This window comes from Crassostrea angulata, chromosome 2 (genome assembly GCF_025612915.1).
Source record: "Crassostrea angulata isolate pt1a10 chromosome 2, ASM2561291v2, whole genome shotgun sequence".
Lineage (NCBI taxonomy): Eukaryota > Metazoa > Mollusca > Bivalvia > Ostreida > Ostreidae > Magallana > Magallana angulata.
The window spans coordinates 41,415,575-41,432,721 of record NC_069112.1 but is presented as its reverse complement, the minus strand read 5'-3'; the positions used below and the strand labels follow the sequence as shown (position 1 = coordinate 41,432,721).

Sequence of the window (17,147 nt, the reverse complement as noted above, 5' to 3'; positions counted from 1 at the left end):
CCCCAAACAACCCACGAGAGCAAGCTAGTTTAACAAAAGACAACAGTAAACTGCATTATTCTTGAAGTTATTACTTATTAATTTTCAATATGGGTATAAAGATAAAAAAAATTGTTGTCAAATCATTCATTTTATGTTGAAAATGTCCTTCATTAACAATGTACATGTCTACATACCTGTTTTACACATATATCCCATAAAGCCAGCAGCACATCCAATTAAACATGTACCATTTATATGGTGGCATTGGTTTACCTCACGACAGTGTCCACATTTTTCATTGCAGTCAACGCACTAAAATCCTTTGTTGCATGTTGAAATTAACAGCAATATATGAGACAAGTTACGTGCAGAGTGCATTATAGTAGCGCCTTATAGTATGTAGTACAAATTGTGCCACTAAATGCATCCCTTTTACGTCAATATGCTTCTGGGAGTGTAATAACGCGATCTGCTTCCTAGCGCTCATTATAAATCATTGATTTGTTTGCGTTTTATAAACGATATTGAGGTAAAAAAAAGAAAGGATGAAGATATGTATAAAAAAAGTCAACAATGCTTACGTTAAACAGGGATTACAACAGAGAGACACAAAGATATAAAGATTGTAAAGGGAGAGGAGTTTAAGAAATCCACGAAAGCATTCAAATGTATCGGGAAAGATCTAAAAAAAAAACCCAGGGGCTTGGGGTCATAGAACACTACCCAGCCAGAACAGATCAACACCTGGAGACCATCTATGATTATTTAACTAAACGGTTGGAAGATGCCCATATCTTGTAATCCAAGGTAATTTTCAATATCTTTGAAGAGAATACTCTTTGCGTGTAAATTGAGCCACAGGCAAATTAAAGATTTGAAATTAAAGAAATCAATTCAGTTTATTTAAGTATCATTATTTACACAGTGCAGTTAAGGCGGTCAATAAAAATATGGGCAAATTTTTGTGATGAAAACACGTATACTTTAGTTAAACTGGCATGTCCTTTTTAAAATCAATAACAGTCACTCAAGTGCAATATATTTCTAGAATATATATATAACAGTACAATATTTTATGTTCATAGTGGTCACGTGATATGGTAGTCGCATGGTACAAGCAGATGTATTTGTGGTTTTGAGGTCATTTAAAAAATTCAATATTGCAAGGGCATATTCATGTCAAAATTCACAACTGAATTATGAAATAACTTGATGTTATATCGAAGATTTTGAAAAACGGTGCGAAATTTTTAAGATAAGAATATTTGTTAGTAGACATCGTAATTTATAATGCATATGTTGAATAATTTTGAAGGTCACAGGGTTAATTTCATCAAAAAATAATTAATTTGTAAGATTTTACAAGGATCGTAGAAGTTTTTAAGTTACATAGCATATTTCAAATTCACATGTAAAAGTTTGTCGGGATCAGGTTAGTGTATGCCCTTGCAATTAAGTGATTTATTTAGGTACTCAGATTTTAGATATACGATATTTTATACAAAACCGAGGTGGCTTCTTTATTTGATGCATACTTTTAACAAAATGAAAATAAGACTATATAGGTAGCATTCTACTAATAATAATTTTAAACAAAATATTCATTTATACTTTTCCGTTACTGTATGACATTTATTTTTCTTCGCTATAAAACTGCACGATAGCCTTCAGTGATTTAACTTAATGCGTCATTTTGAAGCATATGACGTCATATTTTGTAGTACAGCGAGAACGACATCTCGCTTATTTTTCAGTGTGTACGATATAATAGACATCAAAATTGTAAGTAATAGCATTTGTTGTTTTTAATTAAAAGATTAGTATAAGTTAATTTTACTAATAAATAGATTAATAAGTACTTTCGAGGTTTGTAATATACTGTGATGTCATAATGCACATTTCCCGTACTTTTTGTCTGAACGGAGTTTATTGACAGCCTTAACTGTGCTCCGTAGAACTAACAAAAGATATGGTTAGAAAATCAGGTCTTCCTGGATATTATACTACATTTTGGAAGAAGGGCATGGATAATTTAGCACAATTTACAAGAGATGATTTTGCTGTGATGAATGGAGATGGTGGACTGTTTGTTTACAAAACAAGGGATGAAAAGACCAAAAACCACCAGGATGATAGTGAAAGATCTTCAGATGGCAGAATGTATGAGATAAAAGGTATTCATTGATTAAGAAGTAATTTTAGACAGTTATCATATAACTTTCTGCTACAACTATTTCACATTCTGTTAATACATGTAATAAAAAAACTGTGTATCTTCTTTCTAAAAGCATCACAAACTGAATTTCAAGCAATAGATAACCGATTTGTTTCAATTTCAGGTAGTGACAGATGTCCAGTCCGTATTCTTGTCAAGCTGATCCGAAGGCTGAACCCAAACTGTCCACACTTGTTCCAACAACCAAGAACCAGTCCTAAGGATGGTGTTTATTTCAATAACATTGCAGTTGGTCATGATGGACTCGGACAGTTCATGCAACCTATCAGTAAAACATCAGGGATATCTACAATTTACACTAACCACTCATGCCGAGCGACAACCGTCAGTGTCCTCGATTCTGCACAAATGCCGACCGGACACATCAAGTCCGTTTCTGGTCATAAAGCAGAGTACTCATTAATTAATTCACTTTTATAACGGTAGGTAGTAGAGCTTTTATAAATTGCAGATTTATTCTTTATTGACACAAACCAAACTTCCTTTCCCTCTTTGATTTTACAATGAATAATGCTTATTTTGCTCAACGTTGAGCGGCTATATCTTTTATTTTCATTTTCTTTGGACATCACCTAACAGTGTTTTTTTTTTAATCTTTAATATGACACTGAGTCCAGTCTACTTTTGTACATGTAAGACTACTCTTGGCATTATAAATGCCAACAAAGACATATATAACATAAACAGAGATGTTTTAATGTATCTGATGCCTAACAGGGTATCAGTGTTTTACAAACACATACTGTCCGTATTTATTAATACCAATTTAGAAATTGGACTTGTTGAGTAAAAAGCCCAACTGGCCTTAACATTATAAACCAGGGTATTGGGTAGTTCAGTTTGTATATTTACATGTATACATGTAGCTAAGTGATATAATCGTAAGATTTGTCCATACTGTCTTTAGTGAGAATGATATCAAATACATGTTTACACACAGCTAATCGTCGACTGAGCAATAATATCGTAAGGTTAATTGAAATAGGCCCATGGCTTGTACAGACATTTTCTATAATTTCAAATTTTCTCCTGCACCTATTCCCGATATATTGTTATTTATCAAGCGAAAACTTCTTGCCAATTTGAATAATAATACCAGGTACTACTTTACATATGCGCACAGGATAACACAATATTATTATGTTCTCCTCTCAGCCTTGAACCCGTACCTTATTACATGGTCAATGAATACTTATCCAGGGTGCGATTTCACCCGTGGATTGTGGTTCAGGGCACATATGTTTGGCATTGTAATATTCATTTTATAAATATAATAATTAATTTCTGTACTACAATAACAATTATTATAGTACAGAGAAAGTATTATCTCGTTATCGCAAGACATTTTTAACATCATCCAGCTGCTTGTGCGTCCCTCTCCCCAATGCTCTCGAGAAAAACTAAAGCTATTTTATAGTGGTATTTAGCATTATATGAAAAAAAGAACATGATGACAAAAAACGTAAAATCGTATTATATAACGAACACATAAAACAAACAGAAGTCATAGTATTAAAACATTTTTTTTATATTTTTCTCTCATTTATTTATCATTTCTACATTCTCATATACTAAATGTTTCTGATAGATTTCTATTGAAAAAGACACCAATTGCCTCTTTTTAAAACCAAACTCATTGATATCAGGATTATTTATTACTCTGTTCATCAGCTACCATTCTGGCAGAGTGAAACATTGTGCCCGATTGAAATAAAATCGGATAATCGATAATCTAATTTACATAGCAATGTGCCTAAAAATAAGGCAGTACAGTTTGCAATTCAAACAGTGACCAAACACAAACAAAACATTTATATCAGCGTTGAAGTGTTGCATATCTAAAGAAAATTGAAGAAACCAGATCAGAACTATTTTGTATTGTACATATTATGACTCACTGACTATTTAAAAAGTGCAGTCCGGATACCCTGGATCAACAAATGAGCATAGGTGCTTGAGAACAGGACCGTACCCCCCCCCCCCCTCTTCCATCCTTCAACCCCCCTTCATTCCCAAACCCAACTATCTAGACCCCCCGGGACTTAAAAATTAAACTATCATGCAGTTAATTTCATTTATAATCTTAAATGTACATTTATTCAGAGAAGGAAATAATCGGGTTATCGTTTTTACCGGTAGTTGTAGTTTGATAGAACATTTCAACAAATAATCATCGACAGTACCCTTCGGCTAGCAACCTTGTTGTATTTTATTTAGAGGGGATGTGATCCCCCCCCCCAAATGTTTGTTGTAAGTAGTTTTGTGCAATGAATGTACACATTAGATTATAAATATGTCATTAGATGATAATTTTAAAAAAAAATGAGCAAAGCCTCATGGGTCTAGATACTTGGTGTTGTCGAATGGATGGATAGTCGGTCCTGTCCTGAAGCCGAGAGTATGGTTTCTCTTCTTTTGTCTAGTAACGAGGTGTTTATCTCAAATTCTGAAGTAAAGGATTTTTTATTCCAAAAAAATATACATTTTAGTCGCTACACAGATCATATTTCTTTATGTAACTGTGTCGAATTTCTTTACATGCATATACATTTATGAAATTAACAAATATAGCAAACACTGTTGTGGTTTTCATAAATGTTTAAAATAAAACTCAAATAGTGCTAAGATAATGGTATTTAAACATCACGGATTGAATATATTTATTAAAGTGGTATTCGATTTTTTTCCACCAACGAGTTTTATATCCGATACCTTAGATTCTCGGCGGTTTCCCCTTTACTGTTTATAACCAACACCAGATGGTGCTACCACCGAGGCGAATCATTTAACGAGAAAAAACATGAGAGGGGTATATCTATTTTTGTTTTAACCCCTATGAAGTGTTATCCCTGAATATGTTTATATCTATTTTAACTAACGGAGTTTCTACACTTTTATATTCTGTTCAGACCAAAGTGACTGGCAAAGATAATTTTAATACGCATCAAAAGTTCTTATCTGAGAATATAATTGCTGTGAGAACTTGAGGTGCTTGTTACGTGTACAGTAAAACTCGTTTAGTACGAGCACGGATATTGCGAATTCACGGATATAGCAAAGTCATCTTTGATCCTAAGCTATGTAAATTTTATGAATTTCTTATACGGTTATAACGATTTACGGATATAACGAAGTAATTTCTTAGGTCCCAGTGACGAGTTATAACCGAGTTTTGCTGTATATCTGTTTTAATCTTTAACTAAAAACCTGCTTATCAGTACTCGAAAGATATATAAATAAAATGCACGTAGAGAATAATCTGTGCCAAGAAATAGTCTTTTAAACGATACAATCAAACGTAAAAGTTTGAATGCCACAGTACAGTAAACTGATGACAACAGTTCGGTAATATACTGAATGACCCATTTAAAAATGTACGGCGAAAAACAAAAAAAGGTTGCTTATTTCTATTACTGGAAAAACAATTTCTCCAAGATTCTTTGTTTTATTCCAGATGCATGTAGTATGTCAAGGCTGGTTCTCTTTGTTTCAAAGAAATATCACACTCTTTTTTAGAATATCCTCATGAAAAATGAAGCTAAAAATGAACGAGAAAAAATCCTCACTCTGTCCTTATTTAAATTACATAAATGACCAGGCAAAAACAAGACTAGGGGTGTTTAGTTAATATAAACTCCATCATTGACCCCGGAAAGAGAAGCGTGGTAAGGATGGTATTCCTTAACATAGTAATGTGATTATGAACTTCAAAATCTGCTGTTGCCTAGAACGAAACTATTGCGGGCATAAATTAGGTATAAGCAGTTCGTAATTGTATCAGCATATCAGCATGTAATTTTAGTTACACTTTAAGAAATACAAATTGAATTGAATTAGGAAATTTGACAAGTAATTGACCATGATACTAATTGTTCCCATTATACCAGATTGAATAAATCAACATTTATCATTTTTGTCATCTATAAAAAATAGCAAATACCGGTACATCATTTTATTTTACGTTTTTATCCAGCATCTTTGAAATCTTAGTTTCGAAATCATAAGAACCATTTATTTGTTCTGCATTAATATATTTGATAAGAGCATATTTCACACAAAACACGATCAAGGGTTTTCTGCAATTATCCAGCTAGCCAACCGAACATCTTGAAAACTGCCTTCTATTTTTTTGAAAACCAGTTTGTCTTCTGCATTCAACTTCAGAATTGCATACACTGTATTAGATCTGTAATTCCAAACGTGTACATTTCCTCTTGTTGCGATTTGAAGGATTTCAACATTTTTAACATTAAGTGAAAAAAGTGCGTCAGCCGTATAGGATAATATGTAGAAAGTAAAAGCAAACATGCCGCTTTTGTCAACGGTGTATATTTGATCATCGCTGCTATCGAGATCTAGATGAATTGTGTTATCCACACAAGAACTAGTCGTTCCAAGCTTTTCTTCTGAGAACGTCTTAGTCAAATTATTTTCTTTTCTGATGTCATTGCATGGGTTGTCTGTTGGATATATTATATCTATGTTATGTTAAACTTACTAAAGAAAATTGATCAAAAAAGACACCCATCCTATAACTGTAAGAAGTTCCAGTTATACCAAGAACACATATTAGACAGATTACATTTTAGTACGTACCATGTTGGGAGAACTTCACTAAACCAAATGCATTGAATTGTCCTATATCAGATGCATTGACTTGGGTACTGTTTAACCATATTGGAACAGATGATTGCAGATGATCGTCTCGGGTTTCACAAGGAAGGTAGAAATCGTCTTTGAATGAAACAGTGTTAGAAATTTCGTCATAAACTCCATTATTTGTAACAATGTGTAAATCGTCTGAACAGTTTGAAGTTGGACAAATGGCGTAAAATGCAGGTAAGTATTCTGAAAATATAGTATTCCATAAATACAAATAAAAAAGGAAACAAGCAATCACAAAAACAACCGTTTGTGGTTTGTTTGTTTGTTTGGTTTTGTTTTGTGTTTTGTTTGTTGTTGTTGTTTTTTTTGTCATTGATTTGTTTTTGGGTTAAATTCCTTAAATGAAGTAAAAGTAAACTTTTTATTAAGATGAATATACATTTTAACCTGTATTTTGCTTCCAGCCATTAAACATTGTAAATGTTTTCTGTAGTGTTCCATTGAATAACTTCAAATACACATTATCATTTTCTTTAAGGTTGAGGATGGCAGACGAACTTCCACTGTAGCTTGATAAATACATTTGTTTTGGAAGTGTTGATGATTTCTCTTCACCATTCACCTCTAATGCAACGAGAACAGATTCGTTAAAAGATTCAATATTCCAGGTAAAAACAAATGTTCCGTCTGTACGTGTTGTGAAAAAACCTGTTTCTGGATTATAACCATCTCCAACATTGGTGACAACAGTTTTTAAATCAAGAATCCCAGGGCCATGGGTCGATTCCAATACAACTTAAAAACCATATGGACGTTTGGAATAGTTGCATACTACAAATGTATCAATATTAAGTTCATTTTTTATTCTTTTTCTTTCATTTTTTTTTGGGGGGGGGGGGGGTTGGTATGTGAAAAAGCTATTCTGTATTTTTAAACGTTATTTGAAAAAAAAAATAATAGTTTTAATTTGGTAAAAGTAAAATATTTGATTGAAGACAATACACCATATTGATATTTGTTGATTCCATACTACATGCAAATGTAATTTCAATTGCTTCTGAACAGTTATTACATTTATTTTTATAGTCGAAAAGTCTTGATCGGTTTCTTTCCGATTGACGCATTTAGGTTATATGGACTTAAAAAAGTATAATTTGTAGTAACAAGTTTGAAAACAAAAGGAATGAAAATCATGATTTAGCATGGCATAAATTTTTTGAAAGAATATCGGCAAGTCATGTTTAGATAGTTTTTTCTTCAAGTGCACATTAAATACAATAAATTGTAATTACATGTAATAGTGTGTTTGGCCTTATATGGGGGCAAGTGGTTCTGATCGAAACTCTAATATGGCTGTAATCGAAGAGAAGAGGAAAAATGCATGGATATAGCCTCTTGTTAGCTTTAACAAAATACAAATGCAGCCAAAATATTTCATTTTCAGAATTAGAACGGATGGATCTTTATTGATAACAAAAAATTGAAAACTCACAATTTTTGTTGCAGAAATCTGTTTTACAACATTGGTTGCACGTATTGGACTTTGAATATTCCGTGGAACATACCTAATGATAAAATATAAATTATCGAAACGCAATTGTATCAGTAAATTATTGTGGATGTGTTCCTATGATGTCATATTTGTTAAAAAAACATTTAAAAAATAATAAATATTTTTTTCTATTTCCAATTTGATGTAAAGTTGAACTTACAAACTCGGGAGCACAAGCCAGTGTGAAGATCTTGTCCCCAATCTATGTATTCATGTACGTTTGACATACCTTGTCAATGTGAAAAGACAATATAAAATCATTTTTATCAAGATATCTCAATGCTTATTGGCTGTCCCTATTATCGGGCGTTGGCTCGTCTACATTTATTGAAAAAAAGGGAACATACTTGGTAAAATCTTAGTACACACTTCTTCCCGTGGCTTAAAAAAATAATACAGATGCACTAGGTTAAGTAAGTATTATTTCTAGAATTTACTAATACTTTTCGTGTTCAAAAACTGTTGTTACGACATTCCTTGGGAAGATCCTTAAACATTGCAACAATAACCAATGTTTCAGCAGTTTCCTAATTAATGTTTAACTATGTCATACATGCAATAGTTGCATTTGTAGCATTGATGTATTTTAGACATTTTCATAACAAATCGACGGGAAATGTATAATATAGTTGCAATCGTATGTGCCTTAATCATGTAAGTTGTATATGAATTCCCAATCCCCTTGCAAAATTTATGTATTTTGAAACATTCAAAGTTTTACATTAAAAAATCTTGCATAAATATTAGAAAAATATGTTGGGCATATATATATATATATATATATATATATATATATATATATATATATATATATATATATATATATATATATATATATATATATATATATATATACTGACAGATAACTTATACATGTTACATGTAATCAACTGAATATTGTTATTTACAATGATTCGTTAATTCGATCAGCCCAGTTTCTTAGTCTTATTGACATTGTAACTTGTTCAAATTTGAACATATAGCTCGATGTACAGTTGATAATTTAGAATTCAAGATTTTATGTTACTTTTTTTCTAAGGATTAACACGTAGGCAGATGTTGAAAATAAAATCACACTTAATACCTCTGGATATGCATTACTTACATCCTATTTTCTAAGATTCAAACAAATAATATAATATGTTTACCTCCCACTGTTTACATACGGCTATTGATCTACATAACTTAGAATTTCGCGTTTGTTGGCAGTCAAAGCAAGTAGGTCCTCTTATTTCCGGATAATCTATAAAGAATATGTCAAGTAATTATAAATGCAAGGTATGTTTCTTTTTTATTAGAAAATCGTATAATTTGAAAAGAATAGTGGTTAGAGAGTCACCATGGTACAAAATTCAACAAGTAAATAATTGTAGTAGAAACATTTATGTCAAAACACATGTGTCCAAAAAAAATGTACATGTACAAACACATCTGGTATAATGTGTCTAATGTATTGTAATCTGCGTTTTAGCTCTTATTTTATTTATTCATTAAAGCCATGCACAATTTGATCACGTGCAATGTAGAACATTTTGCGAGCGGATTTTTATAAAGCTTTGCACGAGCTCTTGCATACGTTGCACGAACTCTCGCATTCGTTGCATGCGTTTTCATGTCTCCTCAATATAGTGAACATGCAAATTTTTCAGACGCAATCCAAATTATCACAGAACAGGATAAGAACATCAATACGAACGTTTTACAACGTTTTGTACATTGTTGTTTGCGACCATTAGACTGCTACTCAACGTTTCTCATGTAATATTGCAACATTTACATGCACTATCATTGCATGGTTCATATAAGCTTCAATTCGCCATGTTTTACAACTAGTGTGTAAATACCCGGTTTCTTAACACACGAAAATAATGCTCGCACGAGCATTCGTACTATTGAACGCATGACCGCAGGTCCAATCGCAATGGCACACGTTCAATCGTCTGATCACTGTATCAAGCGCGCGATCATGTCGCATTATCCTACAACACTCGCGATCATAATACAATAGTCTCATATAGACTGAAATATATCGCAAAATCTATTGCGTTTGGGTTGTGAAACGATTGCTTTAGTTCGTGCAAGTTTTGTACAAGTACTTTTTTTTTTTACATGTGATTATTTTGGCAACGGTTCACGATCCATTGTTCTTCCTGCCACCAACTGCGAAAATAATTGACTTTATCTGTTAAGACCGTTTGCGGCCTCTGATATTTTCGTCATCTTTTTTGAGAACGGGGTCAATAAGAATCTTACTTGTCTTAAACCAGTCTTAGATAGAGACAATGCATGTGTATAAATTCAAGAACCATTTTCTTTTCAACAAGACACAATTTGAAATTGAGTGTAATTGAATTTTGTATGTTCCCCCCAATATAGGCTATGTTGTAAGGAAGATGATAGGTTCAAAATGGAAAGGGTTTCTATTTTTATAGGAATACACAAATCAAAATTGTATTTGCCAAAAAATGTGGATAATATGGATACATATTTGACGTCATTTTTTTAAAAGTCTTTGAAAAGAAAATGTATGTGAAACTTTACTAAACTGTCTCAATATTTTCAATTAGATACACTTTATAGAGTTAGAAGCATGATATTTTGCGTATGTGAGTTATGTGGTTGCATGCCTCTGGTTAACATAAAATATATTTGAAAATATACATTCCTTTAATTCAGAGGAGCACCTCACCTAATGTCCCACAGCCGTTCCTGTTACACCCATCTGAAGAACAACATTCAGAGCATACTCTGGTATCAGGACTATACACGTATTTCTGTGATCCTATAAATCTTTCTAAAATGGATTCCTTACGTTTGATTGGCATCGCTGTGTGCAGGCGTTGGTAGAAAAAATATAAGTAGATTAAATGCAAATCAAAAATCGATTAATAATTCATAACTTGAAGTATAAACTTTTTGGGAAAATAATTTATAGTTTGACAATGGATCATTTGAATTGATATTCTTATTAAGAGCCATAACAATATTAGTTATGTACAGTACCGATCATACCTAACCTAACTTAAACTCCAATTAAACCTCGGGTTTATTTTCTTGGTTTACTTTGGGTTTACTCTGGGTTTATTTTTTTGAAAACTTGGGTTCACTCGGGGTTTACTTAGAATTTACTGGGGGTTTACTTTTGGTTTGCTCGAGAATTGCTTTTGGGGTCAACTGTAAGCACTGAATTGTGAAGCAGACCTGCATTTTATCTTACCATAATACTGCCTGTAATTCCTGCCCCTTGTATATAACGAATTAACACTTAGCGTCTGCTTTCAGGAGTTTACTTCTGATCGGGGTTTACTCTCTGTGTCCATTCTTGGTTTACTCTGGATCCACTATAATAAACCCTGAGTAAACCCAGAAAGTAAACCCAAGGTTTAGTTTGAGTTTACTTTCTGTTAGATTGGGCATGATCGGTACTGTATATCATTTTGTTTAAAAAAAACAAGCAACTGATATTAAACATTTTTTTTTTATCAATCATACATTTAGGTGTTTTTAGATAGTATTTCTTTTTAATCATAACTGTTCTCAGATCATAATTTATAACTAACCTTTTAATCTAAAGAATAGCCTGATATTGAAAAATACTATAAAAACTTAAAACATGATCCAATTAATATTGATTGTGGTTACCAATGAACTTTGGCATCCAACGTTGTATAACGTTTCACCTGTTATGCTTGTGTATTCTTTAGTAAAGCATACCTGTGAAAATTAATTATAATGACAATGCAATTAATCGGTATTAACATTACAAACATATAATATGACGTTTTTATTAGAAATTTCTTTGCAGAGTATAAGCATGATATTTTGGGGGAAAATGTTTTCATGAAAAAGATAATGTAACGAAAGGTTTTTATCAAATTTTATTTTATATTTGTTTGCGAGGAATTCCTTTTATAACATAAAGATACATTGCGCAGACTTTCGTTTTAAATTATAAAAAAACTAATTTTTTCTTTTAAGATGGTAACAAAAATATGACATAAGTTGCAGGGAATAACACCCCCCCCCCCCAAAAAAAAACAAAAAAAAAAAAAAAAAAAACAAAACAAAACAAAAACAAAAACAAAAAATAAACACTTCTATTCTTTTTTATCTGACATCTGAAAAAAAATCCAAGTAAATTGAATGTTTTAACCTGTCCTTCACTACATCGGCGGATGGCTTTACAATGTCTAGGCGACACCACCTCAGAACATGTTAGACAGGACAACTCCCCTAAGATTAAAAATACTTTTGTTAGAAATTGATAGGTATGTTAACCTTGTATACTTTAATATTAACTTGGCCAGGCATGTGATCATAATGTTAGGTTTCTCAGTGAATTTTGTCAGGTACATGTATTGATCAAATTCATAGTAGTAAAAACGTTTTACCAGTGTTGAGGGAGCTGCAAAATATAAATAATTAAGACCATGGTTATTTAGAAATGTTCATTGCTCTGCCTACCCATTGGGTATATAATATAAAGTGTACATGATAATTCTTATTTAGTACGTTAATTAAAGAAGTTCTGAAACATTTTATTATCATCAAAGGTATCAAGGGACATTTTACTTAACCGCAGGTTTTTTTTTTATTAACAACAAAGGCACGAAGGGCATTTTTGTTGTGCCAATAGGTTTTTAAATCTGTGATTCTCAGATGTACAGGAATTTACTGATAACGTACAATGTTCAAAATCAATAGAAGTAGCATCAAGTGCCATGACTTAGCATCCTCTGCTTACCGGTAACACCTCTTTAACGTCGTTTGGAAAGAAAATGGAGACAATAAGGTGAGTAATTATGGTCTAACAATAAGTACGAAAAACACAAATCAGCATGAAACCCAGAGGACGATTGTACATAGATTTTCCCCCTGAAAATACTGTTTTTTTTCCTGTAAAGGCCGTTATAACGACCATAAAAGGAACAAAATGTCTTTAATTGATACTGTTAATAGTCCTGTTAACTCAACTGGCTTGTGAGTAGCTTGCCTCGCCTTAGAAACTGCATGCAACTTCAAAATAAAGGTAGAATATGTTATTGTGTATTGGATTGAGAGACAAAAACTTCATATGCAGAGGACGAAAGTACATTACGACCTATATTAGGAAAAATTGACTATAGAAAAATGAAGTCATTACGTATATCATAAAGTTTTGCTGTTAGGCCATCATAAATGTCCTATTCCATTAAGATATCCAACTATGAAACAGATGACGCATTACTTGTGGTATCTTTTATTTCAAGTTCACTTGGATATGAGTGGTTTACAATCCACTGTTATAGAGTTGTATATCTGTACATTTTTAAACTGATATCTATTTGTTCTTATGTTACCAGCGCGGTCTAAACGTCGACACGCAAGCTGGATCATTTTAAATAATATCGCTTTAACATACATGCATGCATGTTCGGATCAGAAAACTTCCACTGGGGTAATGCATGTAAAATGTGTGTTCTTCTGCAAGGAAGGGATCGAAGCCTATTTGCAATAACTCTTTAATTAATATGTAATTGTCCTTATCATCTGAAACACCCCCACTCCCGAGACATCTACGCATAGCATTACATCAGTCTCGAATATAAATTATAGGACGATAGAAACTGATGGCAAAAATACTACGATGCTTTTTTAATAACTCCCTGACAACAATACAAGACGTCTTTTCGCATGCACAAAGCAAGTGATGTTATCAAAATCACTATACCCTTAATATAGATATGCATTATATCTTTTTTACATTTAAGGAATAAATAAGCTGACATTAATTTGTATAAAGTACAATAGCATAGCCCTGTGTTTATCGATACAACTAAAACACAACATATTTAGAACATCCGTGTAATTACAATCCACAGCTCAGTGTAGATGTGGTCACAATTAGTCGTTTGTTGTTAGAGTTGAAATTTCTGCACCTTTTTTTGTTTAACAATTATATCCGAGTATCACTCTTACAATTTATCAAATGCATTTAAATTACTTTTTTATTTGATTTATGCAACTTCAATATTTCTTTTAAAGCTGTTGCAATGAACTTACCATAACAGAAGTGCAAACACACCACCAATACAAATGCTGTGGGAAAAAAACAACAGTATTCATCACTTACTCCATATATCAGTTATACACGTTTCCTTAAAATTTTAAGAACAACGCATACTATCTTACATTATAAAGACAAATTATGTCGTGTACCTAGAGCATGTCTTATTCCAATTAAAAAAAAATATTCAAATGTCATACTTTTAAAGAAGAGTAATGCATCTTACGACATAAATATGTAGTTGTTACATGTTAACATCGGTAGGTTTTCCGTATTAAAAATTAAAGAAAAAAATGTTGTTTACTCTTTATATATTTTCTTGATCTTAGTAAAATATATAATATTTAGTTAGCTTTACTTCTGCTTTTTTCATCATATTTTACTCGGTGAACATTTTTTAAATAAAATCAGATCGTTTTCAATTTTACGACAACAATAAAATAGGTACCTTTTTCCCCAACATTCATGCAGTTTGGCAAAAATCTCATATATAACTACTTTTTGTAAAAGTGTAGAAGAGCTTCAATAAATTGATTTTTGAGTTTCACGTTTGAATATGTTAGAGAGAGAGAGAGAGAGAGAGAGAGAGAGAGAGAGAGAGAGAGAGAGAGAGAGAGAGAGAGAGAGAGAGAGAGAGAGAGAGAGAGGGAGGGAGAGAGAGAGAGATTGAGAGATGTTTGCTGATTAAATTTCCTGACAACATTGCTGTGGAGAACTTTTATCGATAATCATGGGTTCTGTTTTATCGTACGTTTATACCAAGTAAGGCCAGGTTTTTTATTGCTTAAATGTGTAAGAACCCTTTTAAGATAGAAACTGTGTTTGTATTAAGAGATGAAGTGTTCTTAACTCAAGATTACATAACTTTCTTTATGCATAGGAAAAACACAACTTGTATTGTTTACAGAAAAAGTCAAACAAAAAGTCAAACGAGGCTGACTTTGCAAGTATATACAATTAACATTTTCGAAAGTTTTCAACGAAATATGTATGGTGTCCATTGGTTTTCCAAAAGTTTTTCATGTCATAAATATAAGGATTTGTCATTTCAAATACGCTTTCTATAATATAAAATAGATAATACAAATACATGTAAGTATTTAAAGTAAACTTAATCAGAAAAACTCATCATCAAATTAAAATAATCTTCAATGTTGTACCTTAAATATTCTCACCTATGTTTGCAACAATGACACCTAGTATGATTTGTCCAAATTTTGTTTGCGAATCCGAAAACATTAAACGTCAAAAACTAATACACCTGAAATATCATAAAACTAGTAGACTGTGAACAAAATTACGAAAAAATATCGATATCAATTTCTAAGACTTCGTATCTCGTTTTTATGATTTTTTTTATTTATTTTTTAGCAGTGACAAGTGTTGATAACAAACAGTGTTCAACTTTTGAGTCACATGCAAATGAAACACATAAGGTATTCAATTTGTATGCACTCGTTGCACATGAAATTGTAAAGATTAACACTATATTAATTATTATTTATTAAAGATAAATTCAAAAAAAGAATGAGGGTTTGAATGAGGGGTGAATTAAGGAATGAATGGGAGTATGTTTGGTTTGATGGGTGGATGAACAAATGGCAATAGCAAACAGTGGACCATCTCAAAAATCAATGAAACAAAATACAAATTCAAAGCAGTGCAACACGGACCTGAAAATTGATAGAAGTAGGATCAGGTGCCTAAGATGAGTAAAGATTTTCTGCTGACCGGCCACACCCGCCGTGCGCCCAATACAAAATATGAAATATAAATATAATATAAATACATATAAAATATAGAGATATATAGAGAATATTTATATCTGATTTTATATTTGCTTTATCCAAAGAGTTGAAATAGTTAATACATACGCTGGGCTTACCGAGCAATTATAACCATTACATCGTGTTGGATGAAGCAAATATAAAATTTGTGGGTAGTAGAAATAGTGATGTGGAATTTACAGGAAAATCTTTTTTTTCTTTCCAAAACCAAGGTCACGGAAGCATTGAAGCGAGAGGCTGTGTCTAAAATAGTGCTTGCTAGAAGAAATTGATAAAGCACCACTGTTTGATAAAACACATGTTATTCACGCGGGTAATACACATTACACGTATGAAATAACGAGATATTTTTTGATAATATTCTTTTATCTTTCTGAAAAAAATCACCATGAAGAAAAAAAAAATAAGGAAAGCAGTAGTATGCTTAACGCTCTGGTAGCTTACAGCTCCATTACGATATACGTAACAAGGTACTTTTATTTGCTTTACCTGAAATCTGTATTTGTGGATACAAAAGTTCATCTTAGGAAACGTACTTAACAAAAATAGCAACGTGGAATGCACGTATCTCAACATGTCACGAAAGTCACAAAAGAGGAGATCACTTGTAATTTCCATATAACATATTTTTACTGAATTATTTATCCGTTTAAATGTTGACTAATAATTAAAAAGGCGGCACTCATTAATAACAGCAATGAAACACATAAAACAAAAACACAATCGGCATGTTCATTGTTATACTTTAAATGCATTCATGATTAATCTATCAACTTTTTTTTTCAGCAATCGAAGCAGAAATCGTCATACTATTTTACCTACTTTATATGTTACAAAAGTATATAAATAGCTTACATACAGTAAACAAATAATTAAGGATGTATGGATGGGTAACCAGTGTAAAGTTTCTTGATTACCTCAATTTGATGAATTAATAAA

The 17,147-nt window shown here is 32.0% G+C and overlaps 1 pseudogene; it reads right to left on the bottom strand.

Annotated features, from left to right (window-relative positions):
• Positions 1-17,147, bottom strand: part of LOC128174339 (multiple epidermal growth factor-like domains protein 6) — a 228,694-nt pseudogene that overhangs the window by 66,154 nt on the left and 145,393 nt on the right.